Source organism: Lupinus angustifolius, unplaced genomic scaffold (assembly GCF_001865875.1).
Source record: "Lupinus angustifolius cultivar Tanjil unplaced genomic scaffold, LupAngTanjil_v1.0 Scaffold_514, whole genome shotgun sequence".
Taxonomy (NCBI): Eukaryota; Viridiplantae; Streptophyta; class Magnoliopsida; order Fabales; family Fabaceae; genus Lupinus; species Lupinus angustifolius.
In genome coordinates this window covers 137,705-152,552 of record NW_017727874.1, presented here as the reverse complement: position 1 = coordinate 152,552, position 14,848 = coordinate 137,705, and the positions used below count along the sequence as shown (strand labels likewise).

The 14,848-nt window shown below is 34.6% G+C and overlaps 1 pseudogene; it reads left to right on the top strand.

The window, feature by feature from the left end:
- The first annotated feature begins 8,259 nt into the window (after positions 1–8,259).
- Positions 8,260–14,848, top strand: part of LOC109341592 — a 38,541-nt pseudogene continuing 31,952 nt past the window's right edge.

Sequence of the window (14,848 nt, the reverse complement as noted above, 5' to 3'; positions counted from 1 at the left end):
ATGAGGATGAGGATAGGATGAGGACGAGAATGAGGATGAGGATAGGATGAGGACGAGAATGAGGATGAGGATAGGATGAGGAGTAGAATGAGGATAACGAAGTGCATGAAGATGAGGATAAGATGATTATGAGAATTCAGATGATGATAAGGATAGGATGAGGATGAGGAAGAGGATGAGGATGAGGATGAGGATGAGGACGAGGTTAGGATGAGGATGAGGATGAGGATAGGAGGAGGATGACAATGAGGATAGGATTAAGTTGAGGATAAGGATAAGGATAGAGTGAGGATGAGGTAGAGGATGAGGATGAGGATAGGATGTGGAGGAGGATGAGGATGAGGATGAGGATATGATGAGGACGAGAATGAGGATGAGGATAGGATGAGGAGGATGATGAGGTTAGGATGAGGACGAGAATGAGGATGAGGATAGGATGATGAGGTTAGGATGAGGACGAGAATGAGGATGAGGATAGGAGGAGGATGAGGTTATGATGAGGATGAGGATGAGGAAGAGGACGAGGTTGAGGAAGTATTATTTATACGGTGACCAACAAATTTAACGTTATTAGATAAAATATCACGAATGACACAACAATCAGAATCGAAGGATACACGATTACCTTTATCGCAGAGTTGGCTTATACTCAACAAGTTATGTTCTAGTCCTTCAACATAAAGGACATTATCAATCAGAGTTTGGGATGAGTTACCAACTGTTCCTGTGCCGAGTATCTTTCCCTTGTTGTTGTCTCCATAAGTGACGTATCCTTTTCCTTTAAGTGAGAGATCCAGGAAATTTGATCTATCACCTGTCATATGCCTCGAACACCCACTATCTAAGTACCATTTTTGTCCATGTGTTCGGAGACATACCTGCAAAATAGATTACTTACTTTTCTCAGGTACCCAATTGGTGTTGGGTCCTTTTCTGTTAGTGATTAGGGAATTATCTCCCTTCTTTTTCCATACATAAACTCCGCTAGGTATACCATACTTTTTGATATAGCATGAATGATAAGTATGACCATATGTGTTACAATAAAAACAAGTAGGAGAATGCTTATGATATTTGTTTTTAGCTTGAGCTACCGGTTTTCTATATGGTCGCTTCTTTTTAGCAGTGCGAGTATAACCTAGACCAGTTCGATCACCAACATTTCTAGTTTGATTAAGCAGGTTATCTAATTGCAGTTTACTGTTTGTGAGACGTGTGAGTTTTTCATTTAGTTTAAAATTGTCCTCTTGCAAAGTCTCGCAAGTCTCACAGACAGGTTTTTGACATAAGTTACTAGCAGAGCAGTTACATGAACTACAAGAATAGATGAGATCTAAAGTTTCATTTTCCAGTTTTAATTCATCTAATTCTTTTTGTAATTGGCTTATTTTTTGTTCGTTTATCAGGATTATTCTTTTCCTATCAATGTTAATTCTAGCCAATTTCTTTAATTCATCATGCAACTCGACATAAGCATCATACAATACATCATAAGGAGGTGAATCATTCGAAGTGGATGAGGTGTCAGAATATACCTCATCATTGCCCTTGCATGAGTCTGAATTTGTATTGATGTCAGATCTGGCCATCAGACACAGCTTTGCTGACTCCTCCTCACTATAGGTGCTCGATGTCGATTCCTCCTCAGGTACATCCCAAACGATGTAAGCTTTCTTGGATTTGAAGTCCCTGGGAGTGCTCTTCTCTGAATCAACCTTCTTTAGGTAGGTTGGACACTGAAACCTCATGTGCCCTACCTTTCCACACTCATGGCAAGTGAAGCGATCCTTGTTATTCTTGCCTTTACTGGTTGACTCTTTCGCTTCCTTCTTTTGAAACTTTTTGAGTCCTCCTTTTCTTTTAATGAATTTGCTAAATTTTCGGACTAGGAGACCCATAGTTTCATCATCTAGATCGGAATCAGATTCATCATCAATTTTCTCTTCTTTGTCTTTGGAGGTCGTGGCCTTCAAAGTGATGCTCTTCTTCTTCCGGTCTGATTCTTCATTCATGGTCAAGCGACCCAACTCCATTTCATGCTCTTGAAGTTTTCCAAATAAAGTAGCTAAAGGCATAGAATCTAAATCTTTAGACTCAACAATTGCAGTCACCTTTGGTTGCCATCTCCTGTCAAGACAACGCAAAACTTTATTAGTTAGTTCACCTCTAGCAAATGATTTATCGAGAGCAACTAAATGGTTGACAATATGAGTGAATCGCTTTTGCATATCACATATTGATTCGCTTGGTAACATGCGAAACAACTCATATTCGTGGGTCAGCGCGTTCAGTCTTGCGCGCTTGACTTCGCTAGTGCCTTCGTGAGTCACTTGTAAAGTGTCCCACATTTCTTTCGCATTATGGCACTGCGAGACCCTAAAGAATTCATCATATGATAGGGCCGATGTGATGATGTTTTTGGCGCGCAGGTTATGCTGGACCTTTTTGCGCTCATCATCGGTCCATAAACTTTTCGGTTTATCTTTAGGTTGATCGTCCACAAGATGTTGTGGAACGTAAGGGCCGTTGACTACGGATTCCCAAATATCCGAGTCTATGGCCTCAATAAAAATTTGCATGCGCACTTTCCAGTAGGCATACCCTTCACCACTGAATATTGGTGGTCGATTAATGGATGACCCATCACCACCAAATGGATTTGAAGAACCCATTCCTTTTCCCTTTAGGATCACGAATACGCGGTTGAGCTAGCACTTCGTACTAGCTCTGATACCACTTGTTAGGTATCAGTGGTTACAATACACCTAGAAGGGGGGGGTTGAATAGGTGTCGCGGTTAGAATTACCGCTTTTCGCAAATCAACACTTAATGCTGAATCAACCCTATTTAATCGATTAAGGAGAAAAGGATAATCGATTATAAGCACAGTCTTAATCGATTAACACAAAAAACAGTTTTAAACAGAAACTATTTTAATCGATTAATAGAAACAGTATAATCGATTAACACAGGAATATTAATCGATTAAACAGAACCAGTAAGCAATTACAGAAACGATTAAATGCGAAACAAATAACCGATAACAGAACGAATACAGAGCTTACAAATTTGTATATCAGAATAGCTTGCAATACAACAAAAGAACAGAATGTATTAGTTGAATCAAATATACAAATTAAATCGATTGAAAACAGTAAAGAGAGAGAGAGAAACAAATCCTGCAACTCGAATTTTTATCCTGGTTCGTTTGCTGTCCACTGCAAACTACATCCAGGCCTCCCGGCTGACTTGGGAGATTTCCTTCACTATAATCGAATCAATGTAATTTACAAACACATTATCCAATTACAACACTTAGCAAATGACAAGAAATCAAAGAAACTATCCAATGGTTTGACTCCCTTCCTACCGATAAAGAAAACGTTTCTTTCGGCGTAGCCCCAGCCAAAGAATCTCTCGTTCTTTCCTTTTCTTACACTCTAAGCTATGAAGAAACACACAATCTCTACTGGTGATACGACACCAAGAGATTCCCTTTCACAACAATTATACAAGAATTACAAGAGTAATATTAAGCTATACCTAAGCTCAAATACAACATGAAGGCTTTACTCTAATGCACATTTAACACAAACACATGTGAAATGACAAGTATTAGTTATGAAAACAGAAGTTACAGAATCATAAAATTCATGAAAAAACGCATCAAAATATGCATGAACATGTGAGGGAAAACGTGAGAGATTATAACATGAAATGCACTCAATCCTAAAGCAAGGAATCTCTCATTTCTAAACTCACTAATGCAATTAACAAATAGATGCAGCAATTAACACGTAGAATGCTCTAACTCTCTAATAAATGCAACATGCAACTTATGAGATTAATTCTGAAAACGCAGTTTATAAAGAATCAGTCCAGAACCCCAGATAATCGATTAAATACCTTCTTAATCGATTAACGGGACTAAAAATCATAACTGATTCTGTTTTTCAGTTTTTCAGTTTTAACAACTTAAAAATCAGTTAGGTTAATCGATTAACGTAAACCTTTAATCGATTAACTGCATTACAAAAACGTGTTCCAGTGGCAACCACTTTTCACAGCAGTTGGGTTAATCGATTAAAGGTATGGTTAATCGATTAACACTAAATAAAATATGTATTTTCAAATAGAAAACATCAAATATGTTATGCACTTAGATAATACATGTTTGACACTTAGTTTTATGCCTAGAATGCATATATACATGTATTTATGTAATGCATGAACATATTATCAAATGAACATATCTCATGGATGAAATGATTTAAAGATAAATGCATATGAGACATGTTTTAGGTGCCCTAAGCCTTCGACTCAACTTAAACTAGAAACTAGTCTAAGCCTAGTACCAAATAAAAGACTCAAGCACGTTGGATTGTTGGTTATCTTCAAGCACTTTTAGGCACACGTTGTCCTCATCAAAACCATGACGTTCAAGGAGAGCTTTCCAAAGTGTTCCTCTTGACATGCACACTTTCAAACCTAGCATGAAGGGTGTAGTTGAGCAATTAAACCAAACTCTTAAAGATATGGTGAGATGTATGATTAGTCATTTTTCCTTACCAGAATCTCTTTAGGGGAGAGATTTAAAGACCACAATTTACATCCTTAATAAGGTGCCACGTAAAATAGTTAACAAAACTACATATGAGCTTTGGAGTAATAAAAGACCAAACTTAAAACACTTGCATATTTGGGGTTTTCTAGCTGAGGCGCAACCTTATAGGTATCATGAAATGAATTTGGACTCAAGAATTGTTAGCTGCTATTTTGTTGGCTATGTTGAACACTCTCGGGGCTGTAAATTTTATGCTCCTACTTCAAGATTTTTTTTTTGAGACGGGAAATGCAAGATTTCTTGAGGAAGTTGAGTTTGGGAGGAAGAGAACATAAAGAATGTTGTCTTTGAGGAAGAACCTGTCACTAATGGTGAACATGTTCTTGTGCCTAGTACCATTCAAGGATCAATTTTGGTAATAGAGGATAATGTTTAGAATATTGTTCCTAGCAATATTCGTGAACAAGACAACCATGAGGTTCTCTCTAAAGTACCTCTAGAACAAATTCAACAACCTCAAGAAGTTGAAGTGCCATTAAGGAGATCCACTAGAAAGAGGAGAAGTGCAATTATTGATGATTATATTGTATTTCTTTAAGAACATGAGGATGGCATCGAGTTAACAGAGGATGATCCATCGAACTTCTGTCAAGTCATGAATAGTTCTAACTCTCAAAAGTGGATTGATTTCATGAAGGGTGAGATGAAGTCTATGCATGATAATGATGTTTGAGATCTTGTCGAATTACCTGATGGTGCGAAACCTATTGCTTGCAAATATATATTTAAAACCAAGAGGGATTCAAAGGGTAATACTGATATATATAAAGCTCATCTAGTTGCTAAAGGCTATACTCAGAAAGAAGACATTGATTATAAAGAAACTTTCTCTCTTCAAGTTATTACCTCGTATTGTTTTGAGGCAAACAAAGTTGATGATTGTGTGTACCACTTATTTAGTGGGAGTAAATTTATATTCCTGGTATTATATGTCATACTGCTTGAGAGTAGTGATATGGGACTATTGCATGAGACCAAGAGGTTTCTAAATAAGAATTTCGAAATGAAAGATCTTGGGGAAGCTTCTTTTGTATTAGGTATTCAAATACTAAGAGATTGCTCTCAAAGTATCCTAACGTTGTCACAAGAAAGTTATATAGATAAAGTCCTAGATAGATTTGGCATGAAAGAAAATAAACCAAAGATACCCCTATAGTTAAGGGAGACAAGTTTAGTCTCAAACAATGCCCCAAAATGACCTTGAAAGATACAAGATGCAAAAGATTCATTATGCCTCTGTAGTAGGGAGTCTAATGTATGCTCAAGTTTGCAAACGTCCCGACATAACGTTTGTCATGGGATTTTGTGGAAAGATATTTGAGCAATCCTGTAATGCATCACTAAAAAGCATTTAACGTGTTATATGTTACTTAAAGAGAACTAAGGAATACATGCTCACTTATTGGATGTCTAAGAATTTAGAGATCATTGGTTACTCTGACTCCAATTTTTGGGTGTCTAGACAACAGACTCCACTTCTAGATATATGTTTATCTTGCCTGAAGGTGCTATATCTTGGAAGTCTGTTAAACCAACACTCATAGCTCGTCCAACCATGGTTACAGAGTTCATGGTTTGTTTTGAAACATCAGACCATGGCATATGGTTGCGGAAATTTTGCCACTGCCTTACGTGTGGTTGAAGGTGCTAAAAGACCACTGAGAATTTATTGTGATACTAAGTCCGCAGTTCTTTACTCCAATAATAATAGGAGTTATATAAAGTCAAATTTTATTGACATCAAGTTGCTGTTAGTTAAGGAAAGTGCTCAAAATGGACAAATTTCAATAGAACATATAGGGACAAATTCCATTTCCAACTGGTCCTTCTTTATTCTTTAGTGAGATCAATCCAAAGTCCTTAATTGCAACACAATAGTTACAATACACAAGTTCAAAATAGAACAATAAACCATCAACTTTATTATGCATAAAACTATATATGACGTTCAAAGTAAATCATAAAACATATAGACTCCCACTGAACTAATATATCATAAGGAGCAATACTCATATGAGCAATATACTCAAGAAAGACTTTAGGTACCAAACCCTTAGTTAGTGGATCAGCTAGCATAAAATTTGTCCATATATGTTCTATGGAAATCTGTACCTAAAGTTTTTCATGAGCATATTGCTCATATGAGTATTGCTCCTTATGATACCTTAGTTCAATGGGATTCTATATTTTTTATGATTTACTTTGGACATCATATATAGTTTTATGCATGATAAAGTTGATGGTTTATTGTTATGTTTTGAACTTGTGTATTGTAACTATTGTGTTGCAATTAAGGACTTTGGATTGATCTCACTAAAGAATAAAGAAGGAGTAGTTGGAAATAGACATGTTTAAGATCACATTGCATGAAATTTCCATGTCACTCATCCATATGTGATCTATGTCATTTAGTATATTAGTATGGTGATCATTGTGGTCGAGTCACGTTTGAATGTGATGAAGGTCGTGGTGATTCCATAGTTGATATATGAGATGAACCATATTGTATTAAGCAGAAGTCTATATATAAATAGCATACAGATGCGCGCCTAAAGAATATGTGATATAATTATTTCAGGAAAAAATATGAAACCCAAGTGGGAGATTGTTAGAAATTCATCATTTCTAATTAAGGTGAGCATCATAATACAATTCTAATTAAGGAGTAGATCAGATAACATGGATTAAGGGATCCAGGTATGACTTTGTATCCTTGTTTTATATTAAGTGTGAGAATCATGATATTGAAGATCCTAGGATTGGTATTTCACCAATCATCAGGAAATAGCTAACATGAATTTCTTGCAGAAGGAAATCAAGGTAAAGAAATAGTTCTTGATGAAGATCAACAAACTAATAAAACATCTATTGTTCAAGAACATGATATGGAACTTGAGAAACCTGACTTAGATTTTTTAAGTTCAACATAAAGGTTAGCCTCTTGAACTAATGAGGTTCAATAACCGTTTGTAGTTCTGGAACATGTTACTTAACCAGTTCAAGAACAAATGGAACAACCAATGAATCCAGAACAAGGGAATCCAGATGCATAAGGGCCTCTAAGAAGATATGCGAGATCACGTCATGTACCAAATAGATTAAACTTGATGGTGCTAGATGCAAAAACAAATGAGGATTATCATATTGATGATGACCCCAAATGTTATGGATAGGCCACGAAAAGCTTGAACCATGAGAAGTGGCAAGAAACCATGAAATCTGAAATAGAATCCATGAAGACCAACAAAGTATGGACTTTAGTTGAGTCTTCAAAGGACATAAAACTAATTGGTTGTAAATGGGTTTATAAGAAAAAAGATTGGAGCATATGGAAAGGTTGAGACTTATAAAGCTTGCCTTGTTGCCAAGGGATATCGTCAAAAGGAAGGAATAGATTATGATGAGACTTATTCTCCTCTGGCAATGCTCAATCGATTGGGATTCTACTCGCTATAGCAGCATACCATGAGGATGTGTACATGACACAACGTGACACAACCTGAAGGTTTCACACCTATCTCTGATCATAATACAGTTTGCAAGCTACAACGGCCCATTTATGAATTAAAGCAAACTTCTAGTACTTGGAATATTCACTTTAACGGTCCATTGATACCATCTTGAAGAGGAATAACATGGACAACTCCAAAAGAGGTTATTTACCTATAGGATCTAGAGTTACTCTTAATAGGCAGGATTGTCCTAAGACTATTGAAGAAAGAGAACACATGAATAGGGTACCATATGCTAGTGCAGTTGGAGCTATCATGTACACCATGATTTGTATACGGCCTGATTTCATTTATGCATTGGGTGTAACTAGTTGATATCAAACAGATTCAGGTGAGGAACATTGGAAAGTGGGTAAGACCATTCTTAAGTACTTAAGAAGAACAAAAGACCAATTCCTCATATATGGAGAGTCTACACTCAAGTTAAAGGGTTATACTGATGCAAGTTTTCAATCAGATAAGGATGATGCCAAATCAGTTTTTGGTTATGTCTTCATCTTGAAGGGAGGCGTAATAAGTGGGAAAAGTTCCAAATTAGATACAATAGTCGATTTAACTACTAAAGTAGAGCATATAGCACAAGTGAAGCTGCTAAAGCAGTTGTTTGGATGAAAAACTTCATTGCTAAACTTGGTGTAGTTCCTTCGGTGGAATAAGCATGTCTTTCGAAAATATCACTTGCGAAAATAAGCATGTCTTGTGAAAATTTCACTTGATTAGAGAAATCATTAGACTTGGTGATGTTAAGCTAAAAAAGATAGATCGCAAAGAGAATGTTGCAGATCCATTAACTAAAGCACTTTGCATTTAAGAGTTTGATAAGCACCAGTGGGAGCTGGGAATAAGGTACATGACTAATTGGCTCTATTGCAAGTGGGAGGTTGTTGCGATATAAGGCATGCCCAATAACCCATTTGTCATGTTTATAATAATAAAGTTGCATTGATTACAATCTTGCTATCATATTCATTGTTTGTCAAATAATTAATATGAAAGGTCCTTGATTAAATTTAGAGACTTATTATTATAATATAGATTATAATAATGATAAATAAATCTTTTTATAATTTTAATCTAAAGTATTCTTCATCATGTGATTATTAAGCTTAGGGCATTGTTAATCCAGATAGATCAATATATGTGTAGTAGTCTTTATTAGATAAAGATTAATATATCTCATTTGTTAAATTACACATATAAATGATGCATATAGAGATATGACCATTGAACTGACTCAAAGGAGAATTTCTAATGGATAATATATTACCTTTGAATTTTCAATAGGATATTCTTATGAAGAAATATATATCTTCCTTAAACTTGAGATTATCATAGTAATTAACAAGTTATTTATTATATTTTGATATCAGACACCTAATGTCTTATGATGTTAGTTGAATGATGATTGAGTATAATTAAATTCTTGTATGATTAATGATTAATCAAGAAAGACTCCATCAACTCATGTTAATGAGTTTGAGCTCTATAGAAATAAAGATATTGGTCAAGGGAAATGAATAAATGAAGAAATGAGTTTCTTAATTCATTCAATACACATTAACTTGATAGAATTTGACAATTATACCATATTCTAGAGTTAACATAGAGTCGTAAACATGAAAGGAAATATTATATTAATATTCTAATGATTCTCAAGTAAAATATATGACTTCATTTCTATTCGGTCGTTAAGGAGTGTTTCTAGATGCTAATCTTGATTAGTAAATTAATGAGTTAATTTACTACCGATTTAGTAATGAGCTTATAGGGTCACACACTAACGAGTGTTCTAATTTTGGTTGGATGAGAAAATATTATTGTTTAAATTAAATATTTTAATTTTTCATATTTTCTTCTAAGTGGAGTATTATTGTATTTTTTTGCTAGCACAAAAAAGTACAAATAATATTATTCAGTCATATATAATATAATTATGTGAGACTTAATTAAGATATTTTAAAGATTTGTTTAAATTAACAAAAAATGATAGGATCAATGACTAATTTAAATATTTTAAAAATCAAAATGACACATTAAATAGTAATGATGTACAATTGCTAAATATTAGCAACTAAAATGATTGGAGACATTTTTGTTTTATTGTTAATAAATGAGAGCATGTGCATATTGATACAGATACACAAAAGCAAAAGTATAAAACGTGTTCTTCTTCAATCTCTTCTTGGTTTTACCATTTTGTTTGAAATATTAGACTATGTTAGACTATTCATTTGTGTTGATTCATTTTGTTCCACAGATCAAGTGTTGATACAATAACGATCGGTGTCGGTATGGATACACTGTAGGACCTTTTTTAATTTTTAAAGGGGGAATTTTCAAAAGCTATCATAGTCTCCTAAGGTATTCTTACAAACATTTTTTCCTCATTGTTATACTGTATGCATATTTTAACATAAATAGATCCATTATTTTTCATTGTGCATGTTAGGAACATGCATAATGACCTTCAGATTTTGCACCTGCAAATGGCCTCTATTATTTGGTCACTGAGTTTCTCCATTTTGACACCAACCTCCTCATGAAGCTCACTTCCCTTCAAAGAACTCGCCGCCTCGAAACCGTGTGGGATGAAGATGAGGCTAAGTTTGAAGATGTTTCTAAGTGTAGGTCCGAGGTTTCTAGGAAGCTAATGCTGGAGTTTAAGACAGGAAGGGGTCTAAACTCTCTCATTAGAGTCGAGTATGGTGGATGGTTTCTTTATGCCGTTACCTCAACAGGTGAGGTGGGCTTTGTTATATAATTGTTTTGAAGGGACCCTTTGCTTCTTTTTTGTGAAGGGGAGTATGATGTCACTGATATACTTTATGTTGTAGTAAGGAGCAAGAATTGTCAGGTTTTCACGCTTCTTCTCAATTATGCCCTCTTAAGAAAAGAGTATGTTGGCAGGAGTGGAGCAGAATTTGAAGAGAGGTTGGATGAAAGTGCTACGGTTTTCAAGAGAAACATGGTGAATAGAGCCATTCTTGCTGCAGCCAGAAGAGGGAGATGAGGGAATTGGGAAATACTGAAGAGATTCTAGGAAGTGGTACTTAGATTTTATGAGAGAGAGACGCTCAAGGATGTACAATCTTGTATGCTACAACATGTAGAGGGCAGGTTGAGGTAGGGCAGATTAATATTATTCCAACATGTCTAATATCTTAATAATTTATTCAAATTGAAACACCTTTTGACAATTGAATGGGACAAAAGGAAAACCTATTGTACATTAATAGATTGTAGATCACATAACATGATGCAGGCGAAATATTGTAGTTATAACGTGATGTAGAATTACTGTTAGGTATCAGTGGACAGATTACACCTAGAAGGGGGGTTGAATAGGTGTAGCGGAAAATGCCCAATTAATCGATTAAGCCTTATTCATAATCGATGAAATACAGTTAAAACAAAATGCAGACAATCTTGTTTAACAACCCTTTTGCACGGCAAGTTATGAGAAATCAGGCAATCATATAACAGATATTTTCACACAAAATTAAACTAGTTATAGCACATAACCAGTATACAAATTATCATGTTATATCCTGCAATATTGCAACTTGATTAGTAAAAGAGAAAGGGATAGAAAAGATTGTGCAAGGATTTTATCCTGGTTCGTTTTGCGGTCCACTGCAAAACTATATCTATGCCTCCCCTTCTGATCTTGGGAGATTTTCTTCTTCACTATAGAACACAATGTATCGTTACATACACGCTTCCAATTACAAGACTCGAAGAACTTCGTCACCCTTGGTTTGACCTTTCCTAAAACTGCCTCCAAGAAAACCTTTCTTACCACGATTCGGCCCCAGCCAAGGTATCGCTCTTTATCCAAAGACCTCCAAGTCTTTGTGAAGAACACCTTACCTAACCGCAGCTAGGATTTTCCTAATCCTTGAATTACAATGCTTTGAGTTATGAATGAGTACTTAATACTCGGATTTAACAATAAAGATCAAAGACTAAAACCTAAGCAAGAACTCACAAGACTTCCTAGTCTAATATGAATGTACATGCATGAGATTTCTGAAATTATGCAATCATTAAAAACTATCTTTCTTCCAAGAAACACAATAATGATGCAAGAAAGCTTTTCAAAGAACATGCAATATGAATATAAAACTTAAAGCCTTAGCATGATCTAATCATTCTCCTAATGCAACATGCAAAATTTTCTCCTAGATATGATAGTGAGTAACTCAAAAATATGCAGAGAAAATGATGTAAAAATGTATGGATTCTTATGCCACATATGCTGAGATTTCATTTTAAATAGAAAACTGTCTAAAGTCCCAGTTAATCGATTAAGTACCCATTTAATCGATTAACGGGTTGTTGAAAATAATTGTTTTCAGTTTTTCAGTTTTCTTTCGAAACTGTGATTCTGTTAATCGATTAACACTATTCATAATCGATTAAGTTAATGGATTAAAAGAATTCATAATCCATTAAACAGTGTAAAATCAGCTTGTTAATGCATGGTGAAAAATAGCTTGTTAATGCATGGTGAACTACCTATATGATATATGCTCATGCAATACATGATTTCCAAATATAATACCTTTAATGCACAAGATCAATGTATTCAAACGCATGAATCTAATTATCATATACTTCTAGATGATGTCTCATTTTAGTGGATTAATTACTTTATTAAGTCTTGTGAGACTCACACCTAGGTTTACCTAACCTAGACTCAATATCTATGGCAAACATCTTAGACTTCTAAAACGATAATGAAGAATTATAACCTAAGTCTAATAAGTCACCACTTGAGTCTTCGGCATGTTGTTTGTTGAATGATTTTCAAGCTTTTCTTCATGTTGGTCTTCATGTTTGTCTTCATCAAAACATTGATCAATCTCCAATGGTGCACTTCACCTTCATTCTCCCCCTTTTTGACGATGACAAACTCCATGACAGACTCCACACCAAATCTACCAAATCTTTGTTTGATGAAAAGCTTGATGACATGATCAATGTTGAGAGATCAGGTTCAGATTGTGTATTTGACGTTCAAAGTGCGCTGCTCCCCCTTCCATTGTTCTCCCCTTTATCTTCTCCCTCTTTATTACTTAGAGGAGTACTCTTGCTAGGGAGCATAATACGAAAGCTTATTTAACAACCTTTCTCAACAGCATTTCTCCTTAATAACGTGTATACATCAATAATAAACAAACAACATTTCTCCCCCTTTTGACATTATCAAAAAGAAAAACTAATTAACATAGTCAAAATTAAGAAGAGATATAGCAAAAAAAACTATAATTTATTGATTAATTATTAGTATAACCAATAACCAGTTTGATGCTTAAACAAATGCACTGATTTTTTACTCTAAAACTGAATATTGACAGATTTTGCATGACATATCCATTATGTAAATAGATTACGCATGAAATGATTATACATATATGTATGTCACTTGTTAGCACCACTTGTTAGCACTTGTTCGGTATTTTCATTTTCAAGCATATTTCAGTCATTCAATTATGATACACAATTAAGACATGTTCAAGATTCATGCAAAAACAAATTCCGTTTAACATAATTAGCAAGGTTCAACATAGTTACAAAATACTAAAAGAAGGTACAACCATAACCATGAAAAACTGAATTTCGGAAATATATAGATGTAAGCCACAAAACAACAAAAAATGAATTTCTGGAAAAAATTGAGCCCAGGTAATCGATTAACAAAAAATTTAATCGATTAAAATGGTATATTTCAAATAGATTAGCTACTAGAACTCATTTAATCGATTATACTGAGGGTTAATCGATTAATGACAGAAAATTGACAGTTTTAAGCACAGTTTTGAGCTTACTAACATATGCTAAGGGATACAACCTAAAACTCTATCTAATCCAGAATTGAACAAACTTTCTAGAGCCAAAATGCATGAAAACATATAACAATTAAGCATACATGTATTTAATGATAATATGTACAATTTAGAGATTTATAAGCAACTTAGCATATACTCGCTTAACATGGTGTCAAGCATACAATAGACATGGCACTTTCAAACAGAATTTTGCTTTGATACAGATGTACATGTCATGATGCCACTTGTTAAACCATTTGATAACACTTACTAGGATATCACATGTTATGAATTGAGTATAACAATAACATATACTTTTTAGTTCAAGTGTACTCAATATCAAGAATTAATTTTGTAACCTTGTTAATAGACTTAATTTACTTACCCTTNGATAGGTCAAACTTACCTTGATCTACTCACCAACCTAGTTCCTAGAACATCTTTTGTTGATTTATCCCTTGATGCTCAAATATCCTTTGGCACACCTACAAACACAATTCACTTGTCTCTTTCGGGAACCCAAGTTATTTTGGATCCCTTCTTGTTAGTAACTAAGGGATCTTGCCCCTTCTTTACCCCAACATATTTTCCACTTGACACACCATATTTTCTAATAAAGCATGTAATACATGTGTGACCATATGTACCACAATAGAAACAAGTAGGCATGTTATAATTTGACTTCTTATGCATATGAGCTACTAAATTTCTACATCGTCATTTCTTAGGTTCAGGTTTATATCCAATTCTAGATCGGTTACCAACATTTCTTGTATTAGCAAGCAATGTGTTAAGGTTTTCTTGACTATATATGAGCTTTGAATGTTTTTGTTTCAAAATAGAATTTTCAGCATTTAAATTCTCACAAGTATTACATATAG